At 37.5% G+C, this 27,729-nt stretch overlaps 1 protein-coding gene and 1 long non-coding RNA gene across 5 annotated transcripts in view; one reads left to right on the top strand and one right to left on the bottom strand.

The window, feature by feature from the left end:
* macrod2 (mono-ADP ribosylhydrolase 2) overlaps nucleotides 1-27,729 on the bottom strand; it is a 636,986-nt gene that overhangs the window by 118,271 nt on the left and 490,986 nt on the right. The gene's annotated exons all lie outside the window — the stretch shown is intronic.
* LOC310725556 overlaps nucleotides 8,644-27,729 on the top strand; it is a 170,764-nt gene continuing 151,678 nt past the window's right edge. The window contains exons 1-2 of the long non-coding RNA XR_014533419.1: nucleotides 8,644-9,980; nucleotides 10,081-11,405. This is a non-coding gene — a long non-coding RNA (uncharacterized lncRNA). The remainder of the gene's footprint in view (nucleotides 9,981-10,080; nucleotides 11,406-27,729) is intronic.

Below are 27,729 nucleotides of genomic sequence, written 5' to 3'. Positions count from 1 at the left end.
AACGCAGCTGTGATATGGCCAAGCCGAGCGTTTCCAATTCGCTCCGAGTCGAGAGAGAAAGAGAGCGAGCTCCCTGTTGGCCTTCGCCGATTCCGTTAACCGGCATCGTTACAGTTACACGGATAAACCCGAGAAGGAGGAGGGATGAGAGCATTTTCTTTTATAGCATTATTAAGATTTTCAGGCGGCCAACACTGCAAAAACAGAACCCCAACCCCTAATTAGACATCTTACATTTTTAAGCGTAATGGTTCTGCTTGAAGGCGGTTATTTCCTGTTCTTTAGATGAACTTGAAAGTAACAGTTTGGCTAAAGATTTGACCTTAACGTGCCATTTTTTTCCCCCTCGCGCTCCCTCTTTCTCTCTGAAACCCGAAAGCTGGACATCTGCGAAGGCTTTCGCTGCCACTGCAGTTAAAAGGTTAATGGTATTCAGATGCAACTGTCTGCCCTGAGCTGCCATGGCTTTCAGTACAGGCAGCAGTTGTGCACGCCAAATGTCTGGAAAAGAAACAACGAGCGCTTGTTGTTTGGTTTCAGAAACGTACACATGCGTTTTTACTAATAATATGTATACACACTCGTATTACTAACTTTGAAGCAAACATTTACCTTGGATCAATACAAACACGAACTCTATTTACACTTACATTATAGCCATTTTCATTTAAGGGCCTCGCTGAAGGGCCCAGTAGCGGCAGCTTGGTGGTGCTGGAATTAAAATTTACAACCTTCAGATTAATATTTGTAATAATTTAACAATGTTTTTATGTAAAATTGTAAAATTTTTTTACATCATTTAGCAAAACACAGCAATTTACACTACCAAAATGTATAAACGTTACTCGTCTACTCGTATCACTTTAGAACACATTGCCTGGTCAGACAAAACACCTAATACTTATATAATTCCTACATCTGCAGGTACAATCGGTTATTTCAGGAAAATATGAGAGGAAAAAAAAAAAAAGGTGACTCAGGTATTTCCCCCTATTACCTGAGCTACAGTATCGTACACGACATACAGCGCGACGCGGCGCCACATTCAGCAGATCGCTCCCTACAGTGCTGTAAACTAACTCAGAATAGGATAATTTGCTTCTTATTGATTCTAACAACGGGGGCATAAACACGCAAAGGAGGCTCGCTTTCGACGCCAATAACGATGACAGGGACAAACAAAAGGCGCGCAGCAGAATGATCTATTAGGAGAGCGATTAGCCAAGACTGTTTGGGATCACGGCGAACCTGGGATGTCCAGACGATGCTGTGAGGTAATCCATCAACGCTTATTTTGCAACAGGGCTGAGAATACAACTCGGAACACGGAGATGCGCACACACACACAAAACAAAAACAAAATGAACGCCGTACATGCTCTCTCTAATGAGCGCCGGGCGGCGGGGAGAATACCAATCCGAATGCTGAAAATACATACATACACTAACGCACAGAAACTGGGAATTCAGTAGAACGTACTGTATGTGTGTAACCGAGGAATAAAACCTATTCATTTATTATACTTTACAGAGAAAACAGTAACACAGTCGGAGGGTTTAAATATAATGAATTATTCCAATTTAGGCCACACCCACTAAGGGGTTATTAAGAATGCAAAGCTGATAGTAAAATTTAACTAAAAAATTTAGTTAAAAAAAAAGTTCAATAAATTTAAATAATACATACATATTAAGTTATGTCTATTAAGTAGAAATGCTTTAGAATTAATGAATCCTATTGAAATACAGTGCAACATTCTTTGACTCTCCTTTTGATGGTTCTTTTTCAGGGGGAATTGTACATGTACTGTAGTGTAAACCCAACCAAAATTGTAAATTACTTGTCATGAATGTTTTATTTACTACTTTAAATGAATAATACAATAAAAAAATAATAATCCAAACATTTTGATGTAATTTATTAACTTTCGAGCCACTTGCGGCTTTTAGATTTTTCTAAAATAGATTTTACTCTTAGTAAAAAACTTACTTTTAGTCCGCTTCCAAATAAAAAGTCGGCAAATGTCAAGGTCGCGAATGTCAAGGTCGCAAATATCGAGGTTCCACTGTATACTGTACGAAATGTAAATTAGAATATAATCTGTAAACAATCACAATACAGATGTGTATGTAAGGGGAAACACACAATTTAATACACTCTCATGTCCCCTTAATGCCTCACTGTCCTTAAATTTCTCAAGTGTTTTGTTTCGGCCTTTACACAAAAAACACGCCCTCACCAGTCTAGAATATTGGACATTTCCCATATAAATTTTTACACTTCAAAAAACACGCTGCGTACAAACAGTGTCTTTAACGCCTACTTTAAAAACGGCATCGTCGCAAGAGAGTCAAGAAAAAATGCGAAAACGTGATCGAATGATGAACACGGAGAACAAAAACAACCCATCCGAACGGTTGCTGGTGTGCCAACGTGTAATCGGAGGCATAGCCAGAAATTGATTTCAAATCAATGGTTTAAATAAGCAGATAGTTTAAAAACGAATCGCGGGCTAATCATCGGGCCTGCATTCATCTCAAGCTCATTAAGACGTCAATCGGCCTCAATGGCGAAGAATGTTTTGGAACGGCCGCCTCTCCGTTCTCCTTTTTTCTCACATGGGCTCTGTTTAGCATACGCTTTTGGAATGATTTATGACTCAATATGCTTCTGTCCTGTTCACTTTTCCACTCAACTGGTCGGTGGCTGGCAGTGAAGCCAAAGGCATTTTTTATTTTTACATTACAATAAACCTGCGCATAAATCAATTAGCGTGATAGCGTGAATGGATTTTGTTTCGGAAAATGAAACAAACAAAAAAAAAAGAACCACTGCTTTACCGAGTACCTTTAAAAAACAATGGATTTTTGTGGAGATTAGTGGGGGAAAGTAATCCGAAACCAAAAACAAATTACATGATTAAAGATGCAATCGGTAATGTTTTTAATCCGATTACTTTTGGTCGTACTCCCGATCTCACCGCTTATTTATTTTCTTCTTGTTATTACTGTGTTCAATTAAATAATAAAAAAAAAAAAGATAATAAATCTTAAACTGATTGGTCCATTTATTATCCATCATTAGCCGAATGCTGTGTTTCTTCTCACGCATTAAAAAAAAAAGTAAATACTAAGATCATGTTGTTATAGGAAAGTAATTTGTGATGGTGATACGCCGCGTCTCAACCAGGAGCTACTGGAGCTATAAGATTGATCATTTTCCAAAAAGTGCCGATTCATAGTTCTGCATTAATACGTGTAGCTTAAATCTTATCCGTTTGTAGGTACGTGTAATGCTTTGTAAATGTCTGTATACAAGTTCAGTCTTCAGGTACATAAAAGGCAATGAGAATTTAAGTGAATCTGAAGAAAACAATGCAGGTGTTAGTGATGGTTTCAATGTTACTGGAGTAGTAATTATAGACATGCTAGAAAAAAAAGCTTATTTAACTAGCAGAAACATGCCTTTATAAGCTTTTAATACATCATACACACTGTATAAGCTTAAAATACCCAATGGTTGTATTTACACGCACAAGAAATATTATATACCGTATTTTCCGGACTATAAGCCGCTACTTTTTTCCCACGCTTTGAACCCCTCGGCTTAAACAACAAAGCGGCTAATTTATAGATTTTTCCAGGGTTTTTCCCGGTTTCACAAACTTCAAGCCAAAAAACTGAACCCCATAACATCAGACCAATGAAATTGCAGAACGGCTTCAGGTGAACCAATGAAACTCTTTATATTAAATCAGATGCGCTCCCACTGAATCGGGCCGCAGCACATCATAAATATGGATGATGTTCCTCTGAGGTTTGACCTGCCGCTCACTCGGACCGTCTACAGGAAATGCGAATCATTCGTCACGCTGAAAACAACCGGGCATGAAAACACACACTTCACCTGTGTTCTGAGCTGCACGGCATCGGGAGAAAAGATTCACCGATGGTGATTTTTAAACGCACGACGATGACAAAAGATAAACTCCCGAGAGAAATAGTTGTGAAAGGAAGGAGGAACACAGTGAACAATGACTTTCTTGGTAGGCTACTGTTTAGATACAAGCCGTGTAACAGACACTGTCTTTTGTTAAAGCCCGTGTAAAGTTCATCAGTTTCAGTGTAGGAACCTGCGGCTTATAGACAGGTGCGGCTTATTTATGTCAAATTCAGTGGGTGCGGCGTATATTTGGGTGCGTTTAATAGTCCGGAAATTACAGTACACGGTATGTAATCAGGTGTATATGTATAGGCAGACATTTGACTGGTCAAAGTTTTCATTCCTGCAAAATGTAAGACTACATAATAATAAATAATCGTGATATTCTGGAACATTCTCAGGCTTTGAATCTAGGGATTCTGGGTAACATCTACAGTATAGAAAATGGAAGTGAGATGTTGTACATCATTAGAAATAAAATCGATGTGTAGTCATTTGAAAATGTTGAGCAGAGGCCGATCTGAAATATTGAACGTGCGTCCGAATCCACGGTTGCAGTTAAATTAAGACATATCACTCGTGAAATATCACTTGAGTCCAACGTTTAAGCCTCTAACCACTTTAAAAAAAGACCTCGGGTGATATCTTAATTCATACAAAACGTCTGGCAGGAAGTAAAGAATAAGATGAAAAGTTCATCAGGTTGAACGTTTTCTTGGCAAATTTTAACAATGGACATTGTCAAAAAAAGGAGACTTTCCGGAATTAAATACAACGTGAATATAAATCGTAGAATCATAAGTTTGTCTCTATACATTTATGGTCAATTATTAGGTCAAAATTGCTAAGATGGAACCTATTAGTACCAGCATAGCTGCTGTTAAAGAAAACTGCTCAGCATTTCTGATGAATGCAAACAGCTCAGTGATTAAGACACTGGATTTTGATACACTCAATTAAAATCCACCGACTGAATAGAAAAACCTTCCTGTTTGGAATGAGAGCAGTTTTCTGAATCGCTGATATCGAGGATGTTCAGTAAGTGCTAACTACATTAGAACGATTTCTTCTCGCTGCCCTTGTTCACTGGAATACTTGATGGGATTTATATGAAGCCGGTCAGAGAATCTGCCTCTGTCTGAGCTTATTTGCCAGATTCCTCTCATCATGTCTCCGGATTGCGAGCGGGTATGAGAGGAATCTTATCTGAACGGCCGTCTTTTTACCGCGATACAGATTTCTGCCAGTTGGAACACAAATCAGCCTTGTTCTTGGCTATCGGCTTTTGTCTGCGCTTCTGAAGTCTGCGCTTTCATTCCTGTTAGCATGTGCCAACATTAGGATTCGTTGGCAAACCCCCCCCAAAAAACTAACAGGCCTACACGCGCCGTCATGCTGCACCGCAATAAAGACGAGCGATTCGAGTCATTCGGAGAGAGAGACACAGCGAGAGAAGGAGAGATGAAATGGAATAACATTTCCATAATAATCGCCCTGAGGGGGAGAAAAATCATTCAATCAAGGTTCAAACAGATGCACTACAATAAGTAGATAACTAGCCGGTCGGAATAGGAGCTCATGACAGAAAATTAAATAGGCCTTGTAAGAAAAGTTGCAAACAGTCAAGGGCATGATTAGGAATGTGTTTAAGCAATCAGAGCTTATGTCCATTAGGCTCATCCTCGGTCATGTGTGCAGCCTTCATTTGCATTGCTTTTCTTTTCATTAGGCACTTTATTTAGGATTTGAAAAGAAAAAAAAAACGCACGTATCAAAGCCTAATGCAGCGTTCAGACAATCTCTGAAGTCCATCTATGCTGAAGTGTGAATCAGGTGGTGACAAGAACTTGATGGTGTATTACTTTTGTATTGTTTTTATTTATGTTTTAAATATTACCAAAAATGATTGTTCTGCTCTGGCTGAGAACCTGCACTGCCTATGCATGTCTGCTAACTAAAAAAGCACTTCCTAATAGATACTGAACACTGATGCTTGCCTACAAGGCCAAAAATGGACCAGCACCATGTTACCTCAGAGACCTCATCACACCTCACACTGCACCACGCTGTCTGAGATCCTCCAGCACTGCTCGACTGGTACTACCTTCTCTCAGAATCAGAGGTAATTACACTTCAAGGCTCTTCTCCGTTCCTGCACCGAGGTGGTGGAATGAACTTCCCCTAGATGTTCGTACAGCAGCGATGATTTAAGACCTTCATCTTCCTGAAACACTTAAATTAGCACTTTCCAAGTTTGTAGAATTTAAGAGTTATATTTATATTAAGTTTTTAATCTGCCGTACCATTGTAGATTTATTCATTACTAGAGACTCAAAGCACTTTTGTACGTCGCTCTGGATAGAGGGCGTCTGATAAACGCCGCAAATGCAAATGTAAACAGTGCAACGATCATTAATGCATTATTATCAGAGGTGGATGATGTTCAGAAACCATTTAGTTCAGTAAAAGTAGAGATCTCAGTAATATAAGACTCCAGTAAAAGTAAAAGTAAAAGTGCTCCATTTAAACTGTTACTTGTGTAAAAGTATTTGCCTTCAAATGTACTTAAAGTTCCAAAGTACTATTTATTATGGCTATAATGTTCCTGTTATCATTTTTGCCATAAGACTTTTGCTCGATCAACTGAAAAGACTCTAATCTGACTCTTAACAGGCCGATCTATTATAAGAATGATATTAACGAGCCAAACACCGATTGATATCTATTACGATTATCATGAGGCCAAAACCTTCTTTTTCGAGTTCGAGTCTGGAGTTTCTTCCATCATTTATTCCTCTTAAAACGTTCTGCTTGCTGTTGAACCGATGCTGAACTGTATGTTGGTGATCAGTAGAAATAAAAAAAAAACCAGACCAGTTGTGTTTTTATCCACAAATAAATAAAAAAATGACTGATTTCATAAAATGTACAGTAAAAAGTACAGACTTTGATATTTAGCGAAGAAAAAGTAAAAATCTCCCCAAAAAGAAATACTTCAGTAAAGTACAGATATTTGAAAAAGCTACTCAATTACAGTAATGACTTACAATCGCTTTGTTACTGTCCACCACTGGTTATTATTGACTATAAATAAATTATTATATAAAAAAAAAAGACAGACTAGTGTATAAAAGACATCATATATTTTTTTATATGATGAGTCGACAATTAAACACACTAGCAAAATAATTTCCTGGTAACTGAAACAGTGCTACTTCATGATCATGGTGTCAAATGGACAACTATTGCTCTGGATCGCATTGTTTGGAAGATAATGTTTCGAATATCACATCATGGAGCTTGTGATCTTTTCTCGCTTTTAGTTGTATCCAGGGTTTAAATGGTTGAAACTCCACCAGTGAACTACAAAATAACGAATGCATGTCAGATCAGAAGAGTCTCTAGGTTTCGAAATTACATATAGAAGGAAATGTCAAGTGGATGCAATCTAAAGGCTTTTCCCAGGCTGCTCCACATGAAACGTTGAATCGGTAGAGATACGAGGCACCGACATCGAGTGCATTGTACCTAAAGGCCGTGATGTTTTTTAAATAAAAAAAAAGAAAAGAACAAATACTTTATTAAAAGCTTTTTATAGCTGGAGGTATACTTCAAACCAACATCAAAAAAACGAACATAAAAAACCTTTCAAAGCAAAACGCTTCTTCTGAACAGTTTCAACGTTTCAAGTTCACCACAGTGCAGTGTGAAAACCAGATCTGGAAACCAAACTGGTTTCGAATTTTGCGCCTTTAATTGAGCCGGATGTCACATGATCGTCTCAAGGCTAAGTTCCTGTGTTTGTGCTGATAATTGGCAAACAGCACACTGCGAACAAAACAGGAAAACTGGAATTGGAGTCTCCTTCCACAAATGTTACAAATGTTTACAAAAGAACACCTTATTTCAACAATTTGTTTATTATTAGGTGTAAATTGCTACGATGGAGATGATCGTATGCTAGAACCAATATGGCTGCTGTGAACGAGAAAACTGCTCAGCATTCCTGACAGATAAAAATCATGACGTTAATACATTGGACTTTAGATCGGAAAGTCACAAACTCAAATCCCAGCACACACATTATGTTGCCACAGCTGGGCCCTTAAGCAAAACCCTCAACCCTCAACCGCTCGGTCGTTCTGGATAAGCGCATATGCCGCAAATGTAAATGTAAGAATTCAGCATTAGTGTAATAGAATACGAATCGATACACACCTAAAGCTTGGTATAAATGGTGTAAGATATGAAAACAAATGCATTCTACAAATCAGGAACTGACCATTAATACCTGCATTATTAATAGTCTTTCCTCAGATCAGTTATAAGGTCGTATAGGACTAAAGAGTTGATTTGATTTGCACAAATTACATCATCATAATGGAAGAAAAAAAAAAAAAAAAACAACATAATGGAAGAACCTTGAAAGAGGAGTATCCGTAAAGTACCTTTTATTTCCTGATTGTAGCTCAGACATTTGCTTTTCGCTTTTATTCTTGTATATAATCCAGCGATTGTTGATTATGCATAAGGCTTCGTGTTGAACATGTGCGAGAAAACTCTGGTGCCGTAGTCTCCTTTACTCGTTTAATAACAATCTGTTTATCATCAGGCTAAATTACTACGATGGAGATGATTACATGTTAAAAAGAGAACTTTGATGGCTACGGTTATAAAAAAAAATGCATATCAAGAATTTAGCATTAATGTAATAGAATAAGAATCGATACACACCCGAAATGTGTTTAAATGGTGTAAGATATCAAAACAAATGGAACACTCACTTTGACAAAGAGTGGATTTTAATACACACATTATTAATATGTTTCCCGGTACTAGACCTCGGATCAGTATTAGGTCGTATGGGACCGAACAGTCGGTTTGATTTGCACAAATAACAACGTCGTCATGGAAGAAAAAGAAAAAAGGAAAGGAAAGGAAAAAAAAACAACAAAATAATGGAAGAACCTTGAAAGCAGAGTATCCTTAAAGCAACCCTTTATCTTCTGACTCTAACTCAGACTTCTCTTTGTAAGGAACAACAAGGGACTAGAGGGGGAACGAGTGTATGTGCTTGTGTAAAAGAGAGACAAAAAGAGAGAGAGAGAGAGAAAGAGAGACTGAGGCATGCTGTCAAAGATCAGTACATAAATAGTAAGAGAGCGCTGCAGGCTGTAGGAGCGGGACACAGGGACACCGAAGGCCTCTCGTCACAAGCGCAGAGCCTCCAACCGCCTGTACCGAATGACAAAAAAACGACAAAAAAAAACCTATTCAGGGGCCATCGGCTGATCTTTCTCTCTCTTTCCTGTCGTGATATGCCGTCCCAATTGCATGCAAGGAACAAGCCGAGAAAAGCAACGAAATGAAACAGACATTTCGGTCTAGACGCAGCACAGCGAAAGAGATCGCAGCAGCCACACAGCACGCGAGTGAACAAAGTGCTGATCGATACACACAAAGTATACAAGCGTAAAGGACGTATGACCTTAAAGAGGAAAAAAGACACATTGTGGGACAGTAACAGGAAGGGACTTGACCTGTCAGGGCGTCTCATGGTGATCGAATGGCAGCCGCTCCTCTCTGACAGTATGAGATTGGCTCAGGCTGAGTTTGATAAATGCATTTGTAATATGAGCTCCACGAACCGGCCTTTACGTCTTGTTCACATCAGGTGGCGTCGATGTCCATTTAAACCTCTCTGTTTTTTTTCGCCTGCAGTTTTCACCCCTTTTTTTTGAGGCCCCTTTTTTTTTAACAAATGACTGAAAGAACCAGTGCAGAATGGATGATTCGGTTGGGTTAATGGACAAATTAGTGACGTATTTCTGTGTTTTATTTGTCGGAGGTTAATTAAAGCCCATACGTCACACGAGGTGAAAAAATCACCTTCCTTCATGGTGACCCTGAATAGATTCAAAGCTTCGATAGGAGGAGTCTGATTCGACTATCAATCTCACAGTAAAATCTTCGCAGAGGTGTTCGAGGATCGTATCATTTTGCTTATATGGGGGTGTGCAATGTCTGATTTCACACAGGTTTTCTCCCAATTATTTAATATACAATACATTATCATAATAATGCTGTAAATACAATTGCATGATTTCCGTAACCGAAACATCTGTCAATGTCTTGGAGATTCCATAAAGTTGTATTCTGTTCTAATACAATTCTGTTTTTCATTGTTTCTCTGTGCATCGATGTTGCGCTGTATTTATGTATATGTATATATATCACAGTGTTTTTCCTGAGACAACACCCTCGAATACTAGAGTACAAGCGAACTGCTTTGAGCTTTATTAATAAATCCTAATCTCACAAATATGTTGGCACTTTTAATAAAAATCCTCCAACGGTTTATTTCTCTTTTGCAAACAACATCCATAAATCTTGCAGCGTCTGATTTCCATATCTGACCGAATCGCACAAACACTCACTGCATTATAAATGGCAACGAAATTCACATTTCCGAAAGTCTTTACACAAACAATTCGCGTATTAATATTTATTAAACGTGACGTACCAGAATGTCGTGACGGCTAGTGAATCGAAGTGAAACATCTTCGATCTCAGACTGTATATACGCAAAGTGCTTAGCGAGTCCGTGTCTCTCTGTGGAACCCTTTGGTTTGTTTCCTGGATGTCAGTAGCCTTGAGAACAACTTGTACTACTTCAATTGTGCTCCCAGTAGCAAACTGCCATGAGGTCCACATTTAAGCGGGCAAATGTGGAATATTATGGGTTTGTACTCAAACAGACTACACTGTATGAACAAACGTTTGTGGACACCTGTCCATATGTGTCATATGTGTAACCTCCAATCTTCTAGCAAGATGTTTTACTGGATTTTGTGGAGATTTGTTGAGATTCATTCAGCCACAAAGGTGTTAGTAAAGCCAGGCACTGAGGTAGGAGGTGAGAAAAGCAAAGCTAAGGAAAGGAAAGGAAAGGAAAGGAAAGGAAAGAAATGAAAAGGAAAGAAAAGGAAAGGAAAGGAAAGGAAAGGAAAGGAAAGGAAAGGAAAGGAAAGGAAAGAAAAGGAATGGAAAGAAAAGAAAAGAAAAGAAAATGAAAGGAAAGGAATGAAAAGGAAAGGAAAGAAATGAAAAGGAAATAAAAGGAAAGGAAAGAAAAGAAAAGGCAAGGAAAAGAAAAGAAAAGACAAGAAAAGAAAAGACAAGAAAAGAAAAGGAAAAGAAAAGAAAGAAAATGAAAGGATAGGAAAGGAAAGGAAACGAAAGAAAAGAAAAAGAAATTAAGGAAAGGAAAGGAAAGGAAAGAAATGAAAAGGAAATAAAAGGAAAGGAAAAGAAAGGAAAGAAAAGGAAAGGAAAAGAAAGAAAAGGAAAAGAAAGAAAAGGAAAGGAAAGAAAAAGAAAGAAAAGGAAAGAAAAGAAACAAAAAGGAAAGGAAAGGTAAGGCAAAGAAAGGAAAAGAAAGAAAGAAAGAAAAAAAAGGAAAGGTAAGGAAAGGAAAAAAAAAAGATTAGAAAGGGAAAGCAAAGAGGAAAAAGAAAAGAAAGTAAAAGAAACCTTTCATTTTAACAGTGGCAGAGTGTGATGAGTTCACTGTACTTACCTGTCGTGATTTTGAGAAGTCAGACTTCTGAGCTCAGTCTCGAGTCTTGAGTCTGAGCTCCAAAGGACAATATTTGGGATCAGTCCGAATTCCGAAAAGGCCAATTTTGAGATAAAATTCAGATGAATGAAGTCAAAAGTCTACATTTTGAGACATAAAGTCAAAACTCTGATAGAAGTCAGAACCTTTAGACAATAACTCAAAATTCTGAACTCCGAGATGTTTTTCGATGTAAGAAAGTCGACATGATAGGATGAAAAGACATAAAGTGGCTGACGTAGATTTCTATAGTAAAGGGTGAATTAAAAAAAAAAAGAATAGAAAATAAATGTAAATAACAACACTGAGACTGTCCTATTTATTTCTTCACAACAGTACAAACCGGCATTGTGCCTCTGGAAGTCGCTCGAGAAAAACCGAGAGAAAGTAAGTGGTGATTTTATTCTCTTTTTTTTTTGACTATAACTCAAGGTGAAAGGCGAGAAAAGGTTGAAAAGTGTGTGACCTTTCTCCAGACCACCTGCGTCCTCAAACCATTTCAGCCTATTAATTCTGCCCTCTAACACCCCCAGGAAGCACTCACCAACTCTCAGTGACCTGTAATAACTTTTAATTGTGCTAACATGCTACGAAAACATGTCACTGTGAGGTACGCTATACCTCATTTTTCTCCTAATTTACTCCCTTATAAACACGAGTTCATTTCATTTCCCAGCCAGAAGACGCCTTCCCACCCACCTCCAGAGCCAGGACGGTCACGCTCTCAGCTGCGAGACTGTCGAGATTTCAACTCGCCGTGTCATGCTAATGGTTCAAAAGCTTTTTAGCGCTCGGGGAAGGTTAGCCGTACTGCCACCGGCATTTATTCTCCTGAAATTCTAGTAAACACAACTTTTTTAAAAATCTAATTGTGCATCTTATTGTGCACTGGAACTCTTTCTACAGCTTTTACAAGAAATATCTTTATATACTTCAGAATATATAAGATAACGATGTCTTCGCTTTTGTAGTACAGTAATAACATCCAATCTCTTTTCTCTTATATGTTCAGAGTCATTAGTGTGTCCTATTGTACATGTGATCCAGAGGAGGGAAGTAATGAAGTACAAATACTTCGTTACTGTACTTAAGTAGATTTTTCTGGTATCAGTACTTTACTCCACTATTTATTTTTTAGACAACTTTTTACTTTTACTCATTACATTTTTACACAAATATCTGTACTTTTTACTTCTTACATTTTTAAAACCAGCTCGTTACTTTAGTTTTAATCCACTGATTTGGTGAAATATATTTTTTTTATTTTCACTGCGCGCCGATTTCTGCCGAACAACAGATTTCCTGTTACTACGCGTCTTTTTCAATCCACTGGTGTATAAAGTCCTGACCCTCACTCACCACAGATGTAGACTAGTTTACGAAGATAAGAATCAGCAGGCAGAAGGCAGTAAGAAGTTTGGGGTTAATGTGGATGAGACAGAGGGAGTCAGTGATGAGAACATGACTGAGAACAGACACATTCCTGATCATCATCATCTTTTCTCTGCTTGTGTTCTATATGTGGATCTTCAGCCTGGACACATTCATTCGATAACAACATTTTTTATTTGTTTTGTATTAATATATATATATATATATATATATATATATATATATATATATATATATATATATATATATATATATATATATATATATATATTTTGCTGTCAAAATTAAAATGATTGTAAACGGCACTAAGTTTTATTAACGCGCTATCGATCAAGCACGCATTTCTGTTTTTACCATTTAAAAAAAAAATGTAAATACATTAATAAATATCTAAATATAAAAGAGGGGAGATTAAAACCTTCGGGAAAAAATACATTTATGTCCTTTCTTTACTTAGATATAAAATAAATAAATAAACTCCAGATAAAAATATTTTTAATCAGTAAACTTTTGTTTCAAATCAAACACAAAATCCGCCATGTTTTACACAATTAACCCTCTAGGTGGCGTTTTGTGGGTTTTTCCCTCATAATGGCGACACAAACTACTTTTTACTTAAGTACATGTCTGAGCCAAGACTTCTTTACTTTCACTTGAGTAAAAAAGTTTAATCAGTACTTCAACTTTTACCCGAGTATTTTAAAACATGAGTATCTGTACTTCTACTTAAGTAAAGGATGTGTGTACTTTCGCCACCTCTGATGTGATCGTGACATTTTTTTTCCACAATATTCAAATTTTCTAAGATTTTGGGTTTTCATTAGCTGTAATTAGCTTTAGCTTATATCAGTCTGTGCGTGATGAATCTATATACCTTACGAGTTTCACTTTTTGTATTGCGTCACTAAAATAACTTTTATTGATCTTCTTATTTATTGAGATGCCCCTTTAAAATCTCAAACTAGTTGTTTTTAATTGAAGGAAAACTTTTATTTCCATGATTTGAGTCTAATGTGAGTTCGGCCCGATCGCTGTTATAATGTCACATATGATATCGAGAAAAAATCGCAAATGCAGATTCGGAATTCAGACAGTAAGCACCCGCATGGAACGCCTGGCGTCTGTCTTTGTCTGTCTCCATCTTTCTTTCTTGTGAGTTTAGCGCGTTTGTTTTCCGCCCGTCAATCAAACAGCGCCGTAGTTTCCATTTTTTACTCAGGAACGGATATGACTTAAAATGTGGTTAAATACAATACTTTCAACAAAACATACTTAAGTAAAAGCAAAATTACAGATTTTAAAATAGTACAAGTACAAATAAAAACCCAACTCGATTACAGTAACGCGTGTTAATGTCATTCGTTACTGTTAATTTCATTTTATTTGTTCATTCACGTTGGTGCTACAATCCTTCACTCGCTGCTCACATTTTCAGTGACGTGCAATCGGCCAGATAAGAAAGCTAGCAAGCTAGATTTATAAACACATTTGGTGCATTATTATATATGTTATGATTATTATAATAATCATAAATCCTGGAGGTGCTGGAAAATTTAACACTGTTAAAGGTCTATTTTCCATCATTACACTTCAGTGACCTTAATGAACTTGATATTTCATTGACTCAATATTGATATTTAATATCAATAATTATAAAAATATGTACCGTAATTTCCGGGGTTATTAAACGCACCCAAATATAAGCCGCACCCACTAAATTTGACAAAGGTTTTTATTTTGAACATAAATAAGCCGCGCCTGTCTATAAGACAGTGTCTGTTACACGGCTTGTATCTAAACAGTAGCCTACCAAGAAAGACATTGTTCACTGTCTTCCTCCTTCCTTTCACAACTATTTCTCTCGGAAGTTTTTCTTTTGGCATCGTCGTGCGTTTAAAAATCACCATCGGTGAATCTTTTCTCCCGACGCCGTGCAGCTCAGAACACAGGTGAAGTGTGTTTTCATGCCCGGTTGTTTTCAGCGTGACGAATGATTCGCATTTCCTGTAGACGGTCCGAGTGAGCGGCAGGTCAAACGTCAGAGGAACATCATCCATATTTATGATGTGCTGCGGCCCGATTCAGTGGGAGCGCATCTGATTTAACATAAAGAGTTTCATTGGTTCACCTGAAGCCGTTCTGCAATTTCATTGGTCTAATGTTATGGGGTTCAGTTTTTATTATTATAATTATAATAAAGCTTTAAGGGGTGATCTGCAGGATCCTTTGAAAATATGAATTTTTAATCTAAAAAGTATTTTGACAATTATTATTCTAATTCTTATTCTTATTCTTCTTCTTATTCTTCTTCTTCTTCTTATTATTATTATTATTATTAGTACAGAAAAATGAAGAGATTGTCAACATGCAAACATGTTTATCAAATTTCGTGATAATTCTTTACATTTGTGAAAAAGTCTGCTGAAACACGATTCCCTCAAGGCGGCCATGTTTTTTTTTTTTCATTCGATGGATTTACTGGCATGCGGCAGATATTATATTTAAAATGTTTGCCGTTTTTAATAGTTATTGAGTTTCTTGCATTTTTGTGTAATTTCACACCAATTTTGGGTCTATATAGCAGAAATCCCGCGGCTTGCTAGCGAAAATTGCTTTAGCATTTTATGCATTTGAGAGACGGGGAAAGATTTATCGCCTACATTTCAAACACCTCCGGGTTCATATTATTTAATCCGACTTACTCTTTGTTTAACTGTAAGAGGAAGGAGTAACATAAATAAAACAAGATTAGAACTCAATATTATAAACCACTTTTTACATTTGCAGGTTATGGAAAAAGAAACACAATCTTTACTTGAGTAGAAATGCAGAAACTCGTGTTGTAAAAAACTCTAAAAGTTAAAGCCTGGCCAATCGGTATACATCCTTTTCTCCTTCCTTAATGTCCAACTTCTCATACAGCTCCTCATATGCCTTTTCCTTTGCTTCATGAAGAATTAACAATGACCCTAAATACTAAGCAACTGATGCATTGGGACAAATTCTAAGTTTACATTTCACACTCTCATTCGAGTCCAAAGCCTGCAGGACCAGATGCAGCGTAATCATTCTTGTCCTGCTGAGAACGTTTCAAAGCCCGGACTATCAGATGTGGGTTTATAATCACTCCAGAACGCACATAAAACTCCAGAACGCACCTGACCGCTGGAACGAGTCTCTCGAGCAAACACCACACCAATACGTGTAACACCGCAGGCAGAGGAGAAGCCCGATGAGTCAATACCCAGCAATACCAATAAAATGTCTCTAGAACGTATATGAAGGGAAGTGATTGATAATGCAATAAGATTATTATGAGAAATGAACCTTCTTTCTTTCAATTTCTTTACATCGGGTCATAACGATGAGTTCGGCTAAATGCTTTTATTACACGCTGTAAAATTAGCATTAAAGCAGCATGGCTACCAGACACCACCCGAGGAAAATGAGGAAAGATATGTTTTTGGAATAGTGAAACGATTAAAAAACCCAAATCCCAATAAGACATGAAGCTTTTTGCATTTTCTACCTGATTAAAAAGCAGAAGCACTGCATAGGCGTTAGCTGCACTAATGATCAGAAAGGACACGAATCGCTTCCTCCTGCTTCCTCTCAAAGTCTGCAGTGTGACATTTTGGCATTTTTACGTGTCTCGTTTATTGGGCTATTTAAAAAAACGTCTGACTAAATTACAACGCTTATGTATGGAATAGAAACCTGATGAAACATATTGCTTTGGAGACGGAAAAGTAACTGCGTTAAGCTTAAGACTGCTATATCGACGCACCCTCGAAAACTAGCATGTTAGCATGCTGGGTTAAATCTAACAACTTGGACCCATTTTGCTTTATTTAAACACATCATATCGGATACGTCCAAATCAATAATACCCCGGTTTAATTATACTCCAACTGAGAGTTTGAAACTGTTTACTGTGAAATCTTTCCAACTCTAGCATCCTTCAGAAAAAAAATACTTGAGAACTTCTACTGATTCTCTGCTTCTTTCCCCCTCACAGGAGCTGAAGGCCATGTTATCTGGCCAGGATATGATCATGTGAATTGTTGCAGTGCGCCGTGGTCAATGCAGTGAAGGTCAGGGAATAAGTCAATGAACCTCAGCAGCTCTGCAGAGCCTCTGCTCAGGGAATAGCTTACACATACTGTATTGCAGTAGATGGGGGTGTGGTGTAGCAAAGGTCTGCACTGCAAAACGGTATGAGGAGTCGCTTTATAAGGAGACGCTACTGTAATGAGAGAGATAATGACTAACATGGCACATATAAACTGTGGCCCATGGATATATTTCATCTTTATTCTCTCTCTTTCCTGTCCCAGTGCAGTGGCCAAATCTATATATGCGAGTGTGTTTGTGTGTGTGTGTGTGTGTGTGTGTGTGTGTGTGTGTGTGGCCGCAAGCAGAGAATTTATATCATTATTGATACACTTAAAATTTTTCTCACTACTGGTAAAAATTTGTCATATTTTCTTATTCATATATTTCTTAAATTGATCTTTAACATATTATTTTTAAAACTGCAGCAATAAACACATACCAACCCATCAATGTTTATTTCACTGTTTTTCTCCACTCAGGAGTGGCTATTTTGAAGGTTTAAAGCTCCGCCCACTTGGCATAATTATGCTAATAACGTTAGTCATGTTACGCATTTCATTTTACATTATTGGCACTTGGGCAGACACACTTATTCAAAGCGACTTACAATTATCTTATTCATACAACTGAACAGCTATGGGGTTAAGGGCCTTGCTCAGGGGCCCCGCTCGGTGTGGCTGAGATTTGAACTCATGAGTTTTACCACTGCATTTAGAAAAATGTTATAAATCACTTTTTACATTGGCAGCTTTTTAAAAGTACACACATCCTTCACCTGAGTAGAAATGCAGATACTTGTGTTTTAAAAGATTTTCAAAGTTAAAGCACCGACTGCACGTTTTCAAGTTAAAGTAAATAAGTTTGGGTTTTGACATGTACTTTAGTAAAAAGTAGACATTACTACTACCTGTTTAAGTGTCACGCCGGTAATTGAACCTCACATCATATTAATATATTAATACAAAATAATTTGACATTTTGTTACCCGATGAATTTATCCAGGTGCAACATCCACCATATAGAACACAAGCAGAAAAACAGATGATCAGGGGTGTCTCTGTTTTCAGTCATGTTTACATCACTGACTCCCTCTGTCTCATCCACGTTAACCCCATACGTCTTGTTGCCTTCTGTCACTCTCGTTCTTAGCTTTGTAGGCTAGCCTACGTCTGTAGTGCGTGATAGCCAGGAAATGATACACCAGTGGTAAGTTAAAAAACAGCCGTGCAATGACAGTAAACAGGTTGATAGGCTGAAAACGTCATGCAATAAAAAAGGAAAAAATATTGATCATGTCACTAAATATGTCAAAACTAAAGGAACTAGACTGATTTGAAAATGTAAGAAGTAGAAAGTACAGATATTTGTGTAAAAAATTTCATACCGAAATACAGAAACTTAAATAGAAAAAAAGTATTTGCACTTATTACTTCCTACCTCTGTTTTTGGTTAATACTTATTAAGCATGTGCATTTACATTTACACCTTTTGGTAGACACACATATCCAGAGCAACTTACAGTTATCTCAGTTATCCAGCTGAGCAATCGAGGGTTAAGGGTCTTGCTCAAGGACCCAGCAGCTTTGTGGTGCTGGGATTTGAACCCATGACCTTCGATCAGAAGTCCAACATCCACTGAACTATCACTTCCTTGTAATGTAAATGCATTATAAAATAAATATGCCAAACGTTACTAATAATCAACATATTTCCTTTAGCATCAACTCTTCTATGATCTCTCATATGTACACATCCTTCACTCAGGGCTATTGCAATAGATTTTCATCAGGCTGAGGTGTACACTGCTCTCTTCACTCCTGCCTCTTGTTTTCTTTCCATCCTCTGTTGTTTTGTATAATTGACTCTTGTTGTGTCCCATATACATGTCCTTGTCTGTCTATTAATTCTGATTTATGCATGCTTTATCTATAATTCATGTGTATTTATTCCTTATTTATTGTGCAGAAATTCTGTGATATGAGTTCTGTCGTGAATGCTGTATATCCAACCCCTCAAAAAAATTATTACATAAACCGACCTATCATTACAATGTATTGTTATTATTGTCATCATCATCATATCATTATGTATAGATTAAGAATTTAAATCATTAAAGAAAGAAAGAATCGTGATTTATACCTGTCACATGTACTTTACCTCAGTGGTCCCCAACCCCCGGGCCGCGGACCGGCACCGGGGCCGCACAGAAAGAATACATAACTTACATTATTTCCGTTTCATTTATTATCTGATTCTGAACTATTTTTTTTTTTTTTTTTTTTAATTAGCAGGTTCTCTCCTCCACATCTGTCTATGACTCACTCTTGATGCATGTCATGATGCCTCGGTCACATGTCTTACCTCCATCGACTACCTTCTTACCTTCTGCTCCGGCCGCTAACACGTAATACATTACCGCTTAATTAAAACCCCCAATCCAGCAAAATGAACAAAAAACAACACAGTGGATTCACGTATATTATTATGTTTCGAAAATACCAGTTTTTATGCCGGTCGTATCATTTTATTTTGTTGTATTTATTCGCCACACATTAAAGGCCGGTCCGTGAAAATATTGTCCAACATTAAACCGGTCCGTGGCGCAAAAAAGGGTTGGGAATTTTACGCTGCTTTACAGCATATCCCATTTAAAGTAACCTGCCAAGTAAAGAAGCTGGGGTCAGAGTGCACGGGCAGCCCCTGGAGAAACAGAGGGATAAGGGTTTCGCTAAAGGACCCCAAAAGTAGTGTGGCTATACCAGAGCTTGAACTCCTGACCTTTCGATCAGAAACCCAGAGCCTTAACCCACTATTCTTATGTAATCCTCCTGTCAGTTAAGATATTCAAAAGTTACAGGGTTTGTGAAAGAGAAATACTCCTGACGATCCCTGCTCGAGGTTTATGGCTTAATCCATATTAATGCAACAAAAAAAAAAGTGGCCATTTCATTTTTTATAATCTCTGCATTCCTGCAAGGTGAAGATAGCACGCATAATTAATCCGTGTGATGAACGGCATCGTTGCAAGTCCGCCTCTGTTTTAGAGGACGTGTATTCTCCCTCAATTGTTTTTTTCTTTTTTTTGGGCTTTGCATTCTGGGTTGGCTGGGCCGAGGCACACACGGGCTTTTCACGTCTTCAGAGACTTGAACAGAATAGACAGCTTAGCCTTGCTCAGGAGTAAAATGGTTTATAGCGAGGCAACGGACTACGACTATCTACCAGTCGCAAAATCAATTGCAATGTCATTAAGAGAAGCTCATTTTCACAGAATGCCAAGTGAAGCGAAGCCACTTGTTTTGCCGACGCTGTCAACGAATACGTGTCAGAAAACTCGAGCACATTCCGCTATTCGACAGTGCCCACGAAATCTCCGTGCTGATTGGGCAGCGGATGTGGATTTATTTTTTCTATAGCAGCGGCTCTGACAGTAGTTCCAGCAAAAATAATGATATATAACGAATGGGCTTGTTTAAAACTATCATCATTTCTGTATGAACAGCTTATTCACAGGGTCATGGGCACTCTGATTAATCTAATCGAAAATTAGCAAGTGGAAAAAAATTTAGATGTAACATTTATAGAATCTTCAGTGTCATCGCATTATAAGGTGTCTCTGTAGGTTTTCTTCCATCATTCAATTTTTATTTCCAAGTTTATTTTTTTTTACTTTAGAGTAGGAACAGAATGACTATTCATAGCTGCTATAGTGCAAGTGATGTCCAATCAATAAACCTTTCCACAGGTAGACTCTAATTAAGATGTAGAAACACCTCAGCAATGATGAGAGAAATGGGAGTCACCTGAGCTAAATTTCAAGTGGCGTTTGCAAAGGGTCAGAATACTTATGAACTTGCGATATTTCAGGCTATTTTTGTGTGGGTACTAAGTTTGGATTAATGAGACAAAAAAATCCGTTTGAACGATTGTAGTACATCAGGCTGCAACAGAACGAAATTATGAACCAAAAAAGTAAAGGGGGTCTGAATACTTTTCCAAATGGGGGCAATAGTAGCTCAGCTGTTAAGGCTCTGGGTTACTGATCTGAAGGTCAGGGGATTCAAGCACAATACCACCACTTTTAGGGCCCTTAAGCAAGGCCCTTTAACCTCTGTGCTCCAGGGGACCCCAGCTTCCTAACATCACTGGGATATGCGAAGAAATATACTGTATACATATATATATATATATATATATATATATATATATATATATATATATATATATATATATATATATATATATATATATATATATATACATACATACATACATTTTATATATATATTTTTTTTATTTAATAAATAAATATACTAATAAATATTAACATTTTTTGTCAATTAAATTGGTCTGAAAAATACTGTTATAAATACGGTGCTAAGTACAAAAATATGAAGACAATAAGAACTAATACTTAATAAACAGTACTAATAAATTAAATTATTGATATTAAATATTAATATAAATTACTACTGAATCAGTGGATTCTCTATCTACCACAAACCCACCATTTGACACATACAGATAATGTTTTTTACCTCAGAAGTTACATAAAATAATTCACTTTTTTAAACCCTCTATACTTCTACTACTCCTTATTTCTACTCTTTACACCTTCTTAGTCCTTGTAAAAGAATCTACTTCGGCTAATAAACCCAAACCTTATGTTCCCGCTTGGTTTAACATCTCCGAATCCTGTTACCTTGTTAGGATTTTAAGTGAGTATCGAGATTAGCTGGCTTATACATACAATTTTAACAAAACCACTGACAATCTAAGACAGGGTTAAACACAATTACAAATGCGACTGTACACTTCCCAGCACTCAGGGTTTAATGGCTCCACAGATGGGAGGATTTAAAAAAGAAAGGCGTCTGTGCGAAAGGATAATGGCCTCACCATGATGTTCCCGCTCAGTTCTGACATATTTCACTCAAGAGAAAGCAGCAGTGGATAATAAACCACACGCGCCCTCGCCTCAAAACAACTCCGGATCAGACGACGAGACGAACAGCGGCCTTTATCCGTCTTAATAAACTTTTTATTTCACTACGCATTGAGGCTCGAGCGAAAACTTATCTTTCACAAGAGCCTGTATTTAAAACCATCAACGCGGACGGCGCGCGTTTTTTCCATTTATCACAAAGCTCATTTTGACATTTGGGTTATGTTTTCGCTTCTTGTAGTCTTGTCGGTGTCTCGGGTTTTTTTTCGCAAGGAAAAATGGATGAATGTGTAGAATAAAATTCCGTGCTGTTGTTTCTTCTGAAACGTAGGGGTTTTGTAGAAAAGCCGGCAGGCTAATTACAATGCTTATGTATGGAATGGAAATCTGATGAAATATATTGCTTCGGAGACGGACCAGTAATTGCGTTAAGCTAACACAGCAGCATCGCCGCTTCCCTCGAAGACTGGTGTTGTTTGCTGTAAGCATTAGAAACCTAACGATTCCAAACCATTTGAGTTATTTAAACGTCAAATCACATCCAAAGCTAATCTGCAGCAAAATCACTACCAGTTTGATTAGAGTTCTAACTAAGACGGAGAATTTTAGAGCTGAAAATGGTTGAAAAAGTCCTGATGTGCAGAAGAAACCTATGCACATGATACCCTCAGGTTCCTGTTTTTTTACTTGACAGAAGAGGAACCCAACATAAAGTAGTTGTAACTCATCCACTGTAATGTTCAATGTTTTGTGCATGTTAAGATGTTCATCTGTTTACGCAGTTTTTCTTTATTCCGATGTTCAGTGTGGACTTTAAGCTAAAGCTCAGGACCTGAATAAAGGATATTATGATTTAGAGTACACTGTGGCCACATCTTTGACTGATTGGATGACTATATAAATATGCAGGGGTACATATGGACAGTATTTGTATCCTGATGAAAGGTAGCTCAGTGGTTAAGGCATTAGACTCTGAGTTGGACTCTAAACTCTCAAGCTTAAATCCCAGCACCACCAAGCTCCCAATGCAGGGCCGTTAAGCAAGACCCTTAACCCTCAACTGCTTGGTTGTAAGTCGTTCTCGATACGGACGTCTTTCAAATGCCATAAAATTGAAGGTAGGACACACTTAATGCTCATGCTTTGATCGGTATTTAACAGTACATGTCCCACTGGTTTATTTCTTTATTAAATACTCTATGCTTTATAGTTAATAGGCTGATTCCATTTTAATGTACAGACCGAGTATGAGCACTGGTACACGCCACCAGTCAGTCATTCACATTTATATCATAAACATGCAGAGATTTTAGTCATAAATTGAATAAACATATATGGTTGCATTTTAATATTTTAATAAATGGACTTTTGTACCTCAATTATTGACTGGATATCCACAAACGCTTTTCAAATCTGGTATTGGAAGAAGTATTGGGTGTAAAAGAATTGCTCGTGTGTAATGTGTATGATATCACATCTGGAATGTGAAGAGATTTTAATTCTTTAACATTTTTATTGTGAAATTGTTTTTTAGAATGTTTTAAAATTTACTTGTTTTGTTTGTTTGTTTGTTTGTTTGTTTGTTTGTTTGTTTGTTTGTTTCTTTCTTTCTTTCTTTCTTTCTTTCTTTCTTTCTTTCTTTCTTTTCTTCCTCACCTTTGTTATTTCTTTCCTCACTTTTGTTCTTTCTTTCTTTCTTTCTTTCTTTCTTTCTTTCTTTCTTTCTTTCTTTCTTTCTTTCTTTCTTTCTTTCTTTCTTTCTTTCTTTCTTTCTTTCCTCATTTCTCTCTTTTCTCCCTTTTGTTCTTTCTTTCTTTCTTTCTTTCTTTCTTTCTTTCTTTCTTTCTTTCTTTCTTTCTTTCTTTCTTTCTTTCTTTCTTTCTTTCTTTCTTTCTTTCTTTCTTTCCTTCCTTCCCTCCCTCCCTCCCTCCCTCCCTCCAAATCAGAGAATCATTTCTTTTTCTCAGATTTTAAACGTCTGAAAATTTAGACTCCACTCTCTTATAACCCATTTGGAATGACCTTTACCTCACATTATCACATTATGTTGGAAAAAAAGCGTTTTTTTTTCCACATGCACACTGAGACACACTGTGGGCTGTTAATGTTGAGTCGGAGAAGTGTGTGTAATTCCACTCCAGGTTCGTCTCTGCAAAGGCGGCAAGCTTTTGCAGGGCTTTCAATCAAACAGCACTGAGTGTAAATCAAGGTCAACCTGAAGGACCTCTCAGGAGGCCCAGACTTCTATTCTTTACCTTTATAATTACACACTCTTCCTACTAGAATCACGGAAGTTACTGAAACGTGTCGTTTATCACAAGTAACTGAATAATAACATAAGGCTTTAAAGGGGTGAAAAGAAACGCACTCAAATGCGTTCCTGTTCACTTGGTTCACACTGAAATGCTATAATTGGAGATGTAGATACAGAAAATGCATTTGGTTCTGCCTATAGTTTTTTGTTTTACTTATAATTTTGTATATTGTTACACTTACTGCACACACCCTGGAGCATATTTCGAGTTAAACTAAATGCCTTTCAGTGAACTAAATGCCTTCAGTAAGTCAGTTAGGAAGCCAAGATACAGTGCCCCTAGAGCACAGAGGGTTAAGGGCCTTGTTCAGGGCCCCCAAGAATGGCAGCTCAGTGACAACGGGACTTGGACCAGACCTTCCAATCAGTAGCCCAGAGCCTTAATCAATAAGCAACCACCTCCCCCCATATTACCTATATAACTCCCCCTATATATATATACATATATTTACACAGTACAGACCAAAAGTTTGGTCACACCTTCTCATTCAAAGAGTTTTCTTTATTTTCATGACTATGAAAATTGTAGATTCACACTGAAGGCATCAAAACTATGAATAAACACATGTGGAATTATATATGGAATTATATACATAACAAAAAAGTGTGAAACAACTGAAAAATGTCATATTCTAGGTTCTTCAAAGTAGCCACCTTTTGCTTTGATTACTGCTTTGCACACTCTTGGCATTCTCTTGATGAGCTTCAAGAGGTAGTCACCTGAAATGGTCTTCCAACAGTCTTGAAGGAGTTCCCCGAGAGATGCTTGGCACTTGTTGGCCCTTTTGCCCTCACTCTGCGGTCCAGCTCACCCCTAAACCATCTCGATTGGGTTCAGGTCCGGTGACTGTGGAGGCCAGGTCATCTGCAGCACCCCATCACTCTCCTTCTTGGTCAAATAGCCCTTGATGCCTTCAGTGTGACTCTACAATTTTCATAGTCATGAAAATAAAGAAAACTCTTTGAATGAGAAGGTGTGTCCAAACTTTTGGTCTGTACTGTATTAGCGCTGTCAAAATTACCCGGTTAATAACACGTTAACACAAATTCATTTTAACACCACTCATTTTATTACCGCGCAATTAACGCATTTCTGTTTCACAATTTTTTTTTTATAAAAAAAGCTAATAAATTCAAAAGAGGAAGAGAAATTATAACCTTCAACGCAACACACATTTATTACGATGTCTTTTCATTACTAAGTTAAATAATAGACTCCACTGAAAAATGTTTTTTAATCACTAAAGATTTGTTTTACTGAGGCGCCAAGTCTCAAAACAAGCGCCGAAATCTTCCATGATGCACACATCCGGCAATTAAAACCGTCCGTGTGGAAACAAAGCAAAAGTTATGTTTGGTGTCTTGATGATTTTTGTAATTGCAAACACCATAATTACTTTAAAACATTTACAAGAATATTTTTACGACCTGTAATTAATATATACAGTATCGGTCTTAATGCTATTGCAGTGCAATTGCTATGCACATTGCCCTCCCAATTATCAAGAACATCTCCTCCTATTTTCACAGGTGGTGCTATGTAACTCAAAATGCTTTATTACAATATAAAAAGTGCAGGTTCATACTGGTGATTGAGGCCCTGCTCTGCTGTACTGCCTGGGCAGAAAAACACTACTGATTCATTACAAAAAACAAACAAACCATGAACAGTATAACATCTTTCTTTGGACCCCAAGGTGCAAGTAGTCATTATAAAAGTGTGCCATGTTTCTGAACAGTCTTTCTTGCTTGCAAAAAGTGACACTGCTTGGTGATTTGAGACCATCTTGAACTGCTTGGCTCAGCTTCGAGTCAGCATCAAACGTGGTATATATATTTCGCAAAACACCCAGCCGATTTGTCACAGGGCATCTCGGAGAAGTGGGAGAAACAAAACACACTCTATATCTCTTTATTTCGGGTGGAAGTGTAACAGACATTTTTTAGCTTCCGTTCGGTGTCTACAACGGCGCGTGGTGCTGTGGCACATCCATCCTTCTCTCATAAATGACAATGAGAGCCTAAACCTGTGTAACGTTCTGGCTTTACCTGCCACAGTCCACGCTGCTCTCAAAAACCTAATATAACCTGATCGGATGGTGTAAACCGTCCATTGTGACGTGGCTCGGCTTCTATTATCGACATAAGATTGAATACAATTCGCACAGGCTCCCGTTCCAGACGTGATTTGTTATCTGTATGCCGTAGATGACAGATGGCAGGGAATGAACAAATGTAAATAAATATGTAAAAAAAAAAAATACCATATACATCAAATACACACAATTCAGCTGTCACGATAGAATGCACAATGAAGAAACAAGTGCTTGGGTCGAAAACTTTCCTGCGAGGCGAAATTTCATTACAATGTCTTGGAGATGGGAATTCATTTGATCTGTTTTAGTGTGTCAGAGCCGTGTTGGGGACACGGAGCATCTGGGCTGATAGTCTTATTAAAGTGGCATGGCAGGCAAATGAAGTGTCACAGAGCATTTTTCTGGCCCAGATTACGGCGCCACACTCCTGCATTAGGCCTTATTAGTTGGGAAAATGAGAAACTAAAGAACGTGATGGTTGCAGGAGGTTGATGCTGTGCAGTGGGGGACAAAGTGAAATGGTGGCAGATGGGGCAGCTTTGATTTGAAGCCAGTTCTGTAGAGCAGGCTTCTGTAATCAGACTGGACCTTTTGTCTTGGTAAAAAGAGACGAAATGCACCAGAGATCAAACCCTCTTTCGCATGTTAGACTCTCACATTCACATAAAATGCCCTCAGATTTACCACTTTGAAGTGAGGACTACATGTCAGGATCTCATATTTATCCTTAGACTCAGACAGTTGTGCTCAAGGCACAGATTTCCTTTCCTGCTCTTCAACTTAGAAGTTTTTTTTTTGTGCAGTACGTCCCCTCAATCCAACAGCACTGTTATGTCTGGAGTTATGCCTGACTGTCTCAAAGTTCACCCCATTCCAACCATTCAAGCTCTTTGTTTTCATCATATGTTTTTATTATGGTTGTTAGCTGTACTTTTTCCATTGCAAGTGCCTTTGTTTTCAATTTCGTCTTGTCTCGGCCTCACATCCTGTCATTCATCTTTTGCCCAACTGTGTTCCCCTGTCCTGTGTTGGCCCTATGAATACCCTGCTAATCTTTTTATATATGCATTGTTTTGTTCTGGGTTTTGAGTCTGACCTAGAATACGAATTTACCCATTGCTGAACCCAGTGTGCATGTCAATCAGTTTCATTGAATTGAATTGAAGATTTTTACCATATAATACAGTTCTAATCACATTATACAGTCATATATACATATATACATATACATAATACAATACATATATTAATTATATATAAATATATATATTAACGCGTTATTATCGTTATACACTACTTTTGAATT

Source organism: Silurus aristotelis (genome assembly GCF_946808225.1).
Source record: "Silurus aristotelis genome assembly, chromosome: 4".
In the NCBI taxonomy this organism is placed as follows: Eukaryota; Metazoa; Chordata; class Actinopteri; order Siluriformes; family Siluridae; genus Silurus; species Silurus aristotelis.
Note: the sequence above shows the minus strand (reverse complement) of the source record. Positions and strands in the feature narration are given on the sequence as shown.